General features: G+C 54.1%; 2 long non-coding RNA genes across 2 annotated transcripts; both read right to left on the bottom strand.

Annotated features, from left to right (window-relative positions):
* On the bottom strand, positions 1–3,839 carry LOC121479116. Its single transcript, XR_005984651.1, has 3 exons — positions 3,650–3,839; positions 1,385–2,786; positions 1–1,274 (listed from the first exon to the last, which is right to left on the bottom strand). It is a non-coding gene; the product is annotated as an uncharacterized LOC121479116 (long non-coding RNA).
* Positions 3,840–7,001: 3,162 nt separating this feature from the next.
* LOC121479115 lies at positions 7,002–7,749 on the bottom strand. The gene is made up of 3 exons (XR_005984650.1): positions 7,599–7,749; positions 7,328–7,498; positions 7,002–7,225 (listed from the first exon to the last, which is right to left on the bottom strand). It is a non-coding gene; the product is annotated as an uncharacterized LOC121479115 (long non-coding RNA).
* Between the last annotated feature and the right edge of the window lie 844 nt (positions 7,750–8,593).

Genomic DNA, 8,593 nt, shown 5'->3' on the forward strand with positions numbered 1-8,593 from the left:
CCTGTTTGACGTGAGAAATGATCCTGAAGAAGGTCAAGTCCTAGGAGGGTGGAAAGACCTGCCGGTGACCTTCACAAAGGTCATAGAAACGGGGTCCGGGAAATGGGGTCCGGGAAACGGAAGTGAGCACCCCCTGTGCTGCGTCACTGGCAGATCCGCGGTGAGGACGCTCAGGAGCCGCCCCCCAGCACACAGGTGCAGAGACGCACCTGGCCCACGTCCTTACAGCAAAGGGGGGCTCGGCTGGGCAGCCTCCGGGGCCCGGGGCGCCTCGCACACACGGGGCACCCTCGCCCTCCGACCTGGGAGCAGGCCGAGCGCACCTCTTTTCCATTCTCCATCACAGACAAAGCCAAGGGCCCCCTCCCTCCATCCAGCTGCTCATGTCCCAGCCGCGGAGCCCCAAGAACCTCAGCCAGGCCTTGGGCTTCAGCTCTGCCTCGGGACCTGCCCCCTCCACCCCGAGTCGGCTGACAGGCTGGGGGTCCCAGAACCCAAACCCAAGAACTCCGACCAGGCCAGCGTTGACCCTTTCTACTCAACCTGGACTTGTCTGGTCCACCTGATGGCTTCTGCGGTGATTTCCAAATGTCAGGAAACAGTAGAGTCCGAGATTAAAAAACAAACAAACGCACAGCCGTCCTCGCCCAAGCAGCACGCGACCCCGAGGCCCCACGCAGACCCTGCTCAGACGCCCCGGCCCTTGCAGCATAGCTTGTCTGCACCTGCTCTTTTCCCCTTGTCCTTCCGTTATTTGCCTCCCACACTACTCTGAGCTCCTGGAGGACAGCAGCCCTATCCTTTCCGACTTTGTACCCCCCAAGTGGGTCGGATGGTGGTGGGCCCCGAACGAGATGGCCAGTCCCAACCCCCTGGATACATGTGCATCGTCTTCGTTGGCCAACGGGTCCTCCCAAAGGTAAGTGAATGCAGGATCTCCAGGTGAGGTCAGGCTGAGTTCGGCAGGAGGACCCCAAACACAGGGTCGGTTATCCTCCCGGGAGACACACTCGGGAAGGGGGGCGGCCACACAAAGCTGAAGGCACAGACCCAGCGATGCACCCACAAGCCAAGGATGCCCGGGGCCGCCGGAGGCTGGGGGACGGGGCCTCCAGAGGGAGCGTGGCCCTGCCGGCACCCTGCTCCCAGCCCACGGCTTCCAGAGCTGCAAGGGACGACGTCGCTGTGGCTTTACGCCACCCAGTTTGTGGCGACGTGGGAACCAACGTGCCTGAGGAGCACCGTCCCCGATGGACAGGTCAGGAAAAGCATATCTAAAAATAAATAAATAAATAAACAAACAAACAAATAACTAAATAAAGGAAACGCATATCTGCCAAAGAACGGAAAAGAGCGGAGGGCGTGGCCTCTGCCCCCGTCTTACCCCACGGGCGGGGAAGCATCTTGGAGGCCCCTGGACTCCGGTAACAAATACGTCAGGATCTCTATTCTCAGGTCAGCGGGACAGTTTGTCCCTTTAATGAGGTGTTTGAATCTCACTCCATATTCATTGTTCTGCCCTCCTCGATTTTCCTGTAAGTGACTGGATTGACTTTTGATGTATCGCCAGCACACCATGAATTACGAGCCTCTTTCTTTAAGGTTGGAGACGGGAGGGACTCTAACTTCCCCTGTTCGGTTATTTCAGGCGAAGGGTGGGAGCAGGTTTTCTGTGCCAGCAGCATCCTGATTATGATTCAGGATGTGCAGCCCAAGGCAAACAGTTCCTCTTCAAATTCAATCAAATAGGAAGGAGCAAAGGCCCAAACAAGAAAAGCCGGGTCCTCTTTGTGTGCGCAGCCAAGGGGTCCTGGGAAGCTGCTGAAGGATGACGCCCTGTCCCAGGCTTAGCTCGGCCCAGCTCAGATGGTCCAGGAGACATTGGTTACGGGATTCCAGGCCTGGCCTTACGGGGCCACATTCTGGACGCTCCCAAATCCACTACGGGGGGTGGGTGTGGGGGGCAGTGACGTGCAGGCGCTAAGGACAGAGGTCAACCAGGATTAAAACACCTATTTTTAATCTCATCCTGGGAAAAAAAAATCCTACGTACCACTTTACGCTGTGGCCGGCGGCTACGGGGACCCTCACGACGGCCTCCGCGGACGTGCTGTTCTGGGCAGCTCCCCCCGGGGACTTTTCACTCGATAAGTCACGACCCTCTAATGGATTGAGGGATCAATTTGGCGAGAAGCGTCAGCACTTTTGCTTCAATGAAATAAAAGAAGAGACGGCAGATATCAGAGCGTATCTTGCGCAGTAAGTATTGCATCGTGAAATGTCGCTTCAGTTCCCAACACGCATGTGTCACCGGCCTATGAAACAAAAGGTCCCCTCGCCGAGTGTCCTGATCCAAAAAAAAAGTCTGAAAGCCACGGTCGTAGAGGATCTACTGCACCAAACCAGAGAGCTCTCCTCCGTCTTGTCCGTGGCCCGGCCTTCAGGCAGACGTTTGCAGTCACGATGGGGAGAGCAGTTATGGGAATAACCCCGCTCCGCACCGCGTGAGGCGTATGGTCTGACCTCCTGCAACGGGCCACAGGGGCCCCGTCCTTCCTCGCGGACGCCAGGCCCTGCGCATCTTACGGCCAGCAGCCCGGTCGGCTCTGGGGGGTCTGCAAGTCTGTTTCAGCACAAAAGCTCCGCTTAATGGGAAGCAAGTGTGCTGAGGAAAACCTAGGCTCACAGTTTCTTGTGCATTCTTTACACAAAATAAAAACGACTCAATAACCCAAAATAACCGAGGTCGTGTTTGAGGGAACTGCCCCTTTACATCTGGGACCGGTCTTTCTCCGAAGGCGGCCGTAGAGGGTGTGACATAAAAAAAAGAAAATGCAGTTGATTTTATTTTTTTGATTTTTTTTTAAAGATTTTACTTATTTATTCATGAGAGATAACAGAGAGAGAGGGTGAGACACAGGCAGAGGGAGAAGCAGGCTCCATGCAGGTGCCCGATGGGGGACTCAATCCCGGGACTCCAGGATCACGCCCTGGGCCGAAGGCAGGTGCGAAACTGCTGAGCCACCCGGACATCCCAATGCAGTTGATTTTTAAAGAGTTTTTAAAACCCTCAATAATGTATCTATGGCACAGCAACAGGAAAAACACGAAGGCTTCAGGTTTCTCTAAAGGTCAAAATCGTAAACAGATAATCCAGAGAAGAAGTTAAGTTGCTAATAAATACATAAAACTAAGTTCAGGGGCACCTAGTGGGTTAAGTGTCTGCCTTCGGCTCAGGTCATGAACTTGGGGTCCTGGGATCAAGTCCCACGTGGGGCTCCACGCTCAGCAGGGGTCTCCCTCTCCCTCTGCTCCTCCCCCTACATGTGCTCACTCCCTTAAATAAGTAAGTAAATAAATAAATAAATAAATAAAATAAAAATTTAAAAAATTAAAAAATAAATAAAAATAAATAAATAAAAATAAAAATAAATAAATAAAATAAAAATAAATAAATATAAAAATATATAAATAAATAAAAATGAATAAAAATAAATAAATTAATTAAATTAAAAATAAATAAATAAATAAATAAATAAATGCTAAAAAAAAACCCTAAGTCCACCAATGCTCAAAGACATATGTAAAAGTAAAACTGAAACTCACGTCCTCTAAATTGAATTTGTAAAATATTGAAAACAATACTTACGGTCAGTGTAGGGTGAGAAATCAGGCATTCCTCTCTGCTGATTGGAAGAGAGACGATCAACCTTCCGAAAAAAATTTGGTAGTACGGGGCAGCCCAGTGGCTCAGTGGTTTAGCACCACCTTCGGCCTGGGGTGTGATCCTGGAGACCCGGGAATCGAGTCCCACGTCGGGCTCCCTGCGTGGAGCCTGCTTCTCCCTCGGCCTGTGTCTCTGCCTTTCTCTGTCTTCTGTCGCTCGTGAATAAATAAATAAAATATTTTTTAAAAATTTGGTAGTACCATCAACAGCTTCCCAAGTCTTTAAATCCCCCAAGTACATTAAAGGGCCATATCCCCAGACAGGCAGGTGTGTAGACATGTGCCTAAAAGTTCTCTTTATAATAACGTTCGTGGTAGTGAAGAATCGTAGCCTACATCTCTTTTTTTTTTTTTTTTTTTTTTAATTTTTTTTTTTATTTATTTATGATAGTCACAGAGAGAGAAAGAGAGGCAGAGATACAGGCAGAGGGAGAAGCAGGCTCCATGCACCGGGAGCCTGACGTGGGATTCGATCCCAGGTCTCCAGGATCGCGCCCTGGGCCAAAGGCAGGCGCCAAACCGCTGCGCCACCCAGGGATCCCCGTAGCCTACATCTCTAATAAGGAAACCGATGAATAAGCGACGCTTTATCAATAGGGGGTGGAACATTGTGCAGTTAAATCATATTCTCGAAACATTTCATGGCATCGGAGACTGTGGAGTATAGAGCTTTGCACACGGAATGTCCCAAATTAGGTTGGTGCAAACACAGATAAAAGAAGGTGAAAACGAAACGAGCCGCGATGTGAACAGCAGGTGCCTCCGGGTGGTACAACCACACGCAGATTCGTACTTCAAGTTATTTGCAAACTCTGCAGACTGGGCACGTCTGACTCCACGCTGGTGCGCCCGGCGCCCGCCGGGGTCGCAGCAGAGCTCCCGCGGGAGCACGCCCACTGCAGTGCCCGGTGGGTGGGAAGGATGCCTGCGTTGTCGCCCCCCGTCCCTGCAGGGGCACAGCACACGGGTGGGAACCAGCTGGGGAAAATGAACCAAGGACAACCCATCGCCAACACAGGGCTGTGACCCGCACGAAGCCCTCCGGTCGCGCACGCCTCGGAGACGCTCGGCGATAAACACCCAGTGAAGCCACTCAAGTGAGGTTTGGTTTCCTGTTTTCGGCCTCCCAATGCGCATAAAAGTCGTGTTTGCACTACCCTGCAATCCGTGAAGTGTGCAACAGCATCATTCATAAACAACATAATATGTGGGATGCCTGGGGGGTCAGCGGTTGGGCATCTGCCTTCGGCCCAGCGCGTGATCCTGGAGCCCTGGGATCAAGTCCCACGTCGGGTTCCCTGCATGGAGCCTGCTTCTCTGCCTCTCTCTGTGTGTCTCTCATGAATAAATAAATAAAATAAAATCTTTTTTAAAAAAACATTAAAATAAAAACTAAAAATAAAAAATAAAAATAAAAATAACACATAATATGCATGCCTTGACTTAAAGATACCGTATTGCTAAAAAATGCAATTTTCGGAGCTTTCAAGTACGTTTTCATGATCCCGATCATGGAGAACCAGCGCCAACTCTAACAGTAACGAGAAAGTCTAAGACCTGGTAACAATGACCCAGCTGTGGCACAGAGACATGACGTGAGCAAATCCTGTTGGAAAAAGGACCAGCCCCACGCAGGTTGCCACGGACCTTCAACTGGCAAAAAAATGAAACCTCTGGAAAGTGTAATAAGGGAGCCGCGGGGAAACAAGGTAGGCGCGCAGTAGGTACTGGCTCACCTGTTTCCTTCCCCTTATTAGGGGCTGACGCTCCCCCCCCCACCCTGGCCCAGCCTTCCGCCGCCACCCGCGTCCCCCCGCGGCTCCAGGCCACCCCGAGCATCAGCGCCGCGGGCACCAGGAGGTCACGCGAGGAGGACACCCGATCTACGCCAACATCTCGTGTCCAACTGCCCACCCCCCCCCGGAGGCCCCACATTATCCATTTTCGGAAACAGAAAACTTGCCCATTTCGTAGTAACGTGCAAGCAATCCAGTTGCCGGACAGCTGAAGGAGACTTTGGTTCTTAGCCGAATCCGGGCCCTGCCTCCCTAATCTGGTTTACTCTGTTAATCTATTTACTGGACCTTTCTTCAAAGATAATGAAGTGGTGAGTGCCCGCCTCCCTTCCAGGTCTATTTTTCCAAATCCGGAATTAACAGGAGCCCAATAAATAAAAGGGTTTGTTAGTAGAATTGGATTTTTGGGTCTTGAGGGGTTTTTGTGGATTTAAAAAAAAAAGAAAGAAAGAAAAATCCCGAGGTTCTCTTTTCCTGAGTCTATTGAACCCTGGAGAAAGAGAAGTTAAAAAAGCATCCCCGGGAAGGCTGTTTTCACAAAGGCGGCGGGGCCACGGGACCTCCCCGAGGCCGACTGGGTCCTCCCCCACCCGCCGAGGTGGCCGTGACCCCTGGGTCGGCCGCGTCCACACAGCGGGGCTCCCGCTGCACCCTGGCCGCGTCCCTGGTCGCAGTGGACCCCGGGTGTCCTGCAGAGGTCACGCGACCCGACCGCGGAAGGTTCTCCAGCCCCTCCAGGCCTCTCACCTGCACCCTCAGCACGGCCACGGGCTTCAGGGAGGGTGAGGGCCCGAGAGTCCCCCGGATGCTGCTTGCGAAGGATACCAGTTTCCCGGGTGAAAGAGGGGGGGGCGGCCAGAGAGGTGACCCCAAAAGGAGAAAATGAGTCCAAAGGAGGGAAAACTGCCCATGTCCAGGCACCAGGGCCAAGGAGGATGCCCGAAGCTGCACCCGGCCTGCCCTGGCCCTGCCCCACGCACCCCGATGTCCTCAGTGCACACGGGGGGCTGGGGACCGGCTGCCTGCATCCCCTGCCCGCCTCGTGCGCAGCTTCAGTCACGGTGGGTCCACACCGGCTGTGACTACGCCAGGAACCACGGAGCGGAGCTCCCAGGCCCTCGCCGAGGGCTGGTGGCCAAGCGCTTCAGGCGCCCCCGGCTGAGGGGTGCGGCAGCAGCAGGTGCCTGCAGGTGACTGTGCTGCAGGTGCGGCCCCTTCCGGGATCCAGGGGCTGTGCTCCCTGCTGTGGGGACAGCCTCAGGGATACAGGCTCCCCCCCGCTCCCCCGTCCTCACCCACTCGGTCTTGGCTACTCGGCATTTTCATCGCGCGCTCGGGCCTGCTCCCTTCCCGGGCCCGTTATCACAAGTGGGATGTGCGACCCCAGCCCTCCTTCACCCCACGACTCCCTCTTCCCTCCCTGCACCGAAGAGGGGACGGGGCGCTCTCACACCTGCCCTTCCAGAACTTTACCTGGACGGGCTGCGGCACGCGGCCTTCCGTCCTGGGACCTGCTTGGAGGACCTTTAGACTCTGCGTTCTCCACTGGTTCCTTTGGGGGAAGTCCTTCAACCTTCTGGGCAATAATAATCACATATTTTTTGAATAATCGGATTTTCTTTAACATTGTGACCACTGGGAAGATCACCGGGTGAAAAAGGTAGCGCACGACATCCGCGTGTGCATCTTTCGCATCCGTAGATCTACAAGACACGCCCAGGAAAAGAAAAAAAAGTTTGCACGTGAATTGTTATCTGTAGACGATGAATTTGGGAATAATTTTGACTGCCCTCGGCGGTTCTTACCCAATTGTCTGAGATGCGCAAAAAGGTCTGAGCCCAACAAAGGGGGCCAGACTCACTCGTGGGAAGGTTTCGGCGCCTGTTGGTCCGTGTGGGAGGCTCACGGTCTCCGTGGGGTTGGCGCTGCCTCCGCGTCTCCTTCTCATTCACACTCTATGGCACATGCGGTTCCCGCTGGGGAAACATTGTGAACATTTGTCTTTTTCTTCCCAAAATACTCTTCGACCCTGAAAGTCATTCCTGTGCTTAAAACCCTCCTTTAAGGCGGTCAAACCTGATGCAAGGGGGCAGCTGGGTGTGTCTCAAGGAAGCCTCCCTTGGGGGCTCCTGCGAGCTCCGTCGGTCGAGCATCTGCCTCCAGCCCAGGTTGTGACCCGGGGGCCTGGGTTCGAGTCCCACGTCGGGCCTCCCTGCATGGAGCCTGCTTCTCCCTCTGTGTCTCTGCCTCTCTCTCTCATGAATAAATAAAATCTTAAAAAAAAAAAAAAAAAAAAAAAGAGGGATGCCTGGGTGGCTCAGCAGTTGAGCATCTGCCTTCAGCCCAGGATGTGATCCTGGAGACCCGGGATCAAGTCCCACGTCGGGCTCCCTGCATAGAACCTGCTTCTCCCTCTGCCTGTGTCTCTGCCTCTCTCTCTCTTTCTCATGAATAAATAAATAATCTTTAAAAAAAAAAAAAAAAAAAAAAAGGCCCTGGTACAGAAGGGCCTGAAGAGCTGAGAACCAGGAGGGCCGGGCCGCCGCGCACCCCCGTAAACCGCCCGAGCAGCGCGCCGTCTGGCAGGGGCGCGGCCCACCACTCCAAGCCCACTTTATGGAGTTCCTTTATTAATCTCGCGTGTAACCCGCGGCCGCATCATAAAATCAAGCAGCCCATTCTGCACGGCACGTCCGCGGACTCCCTGAGCCCGGCCAGCGCGGGGCTTTTCGCTGTGGGGCCGTGCGATGGCACGCGTGATGGGAGCACCCGGGCGGTGCTGTACGCCTTTGACCCCCTCTCCAGGCCCTGCAGGGACGTGGAACCCCAAGTCACCCTGGAGAATAAATTCAGCCTGTGCCGATGCCCCGGGCAGGGTTATCTGCAGCCCGTCCGGGCAGCGGGACCAGGACACGGCCACTCGCCGCGCCAAGGCCGGGCTGCTCCGGGAGCGGGGTGAGGGGGTGGGAGGGGGCTCCTGAGACCCGAGGCCGTCCCGGAACACCCTGGAATAATGGCCTGCTTCATTGCATCCGTGACGGGGGAGCCAGTTTAATAGCAGAAAATACGGC

The sequence above is a fragment of the Vulpes lagopus genome, chromosome 19 (assembly GCF_018345385.1).
Source record: "Vulpes lagopus strain Blue_001 chromosome 19, ASM1834538v1, whole genome shotgun sequence".
NCBI classification, from domain to species: domain Eukaryota; kingdom Metazoa; phylum Chordata; class Mammalia; order Carnivora; family Canidae; genus Vulpes; species Vulpes lagopus.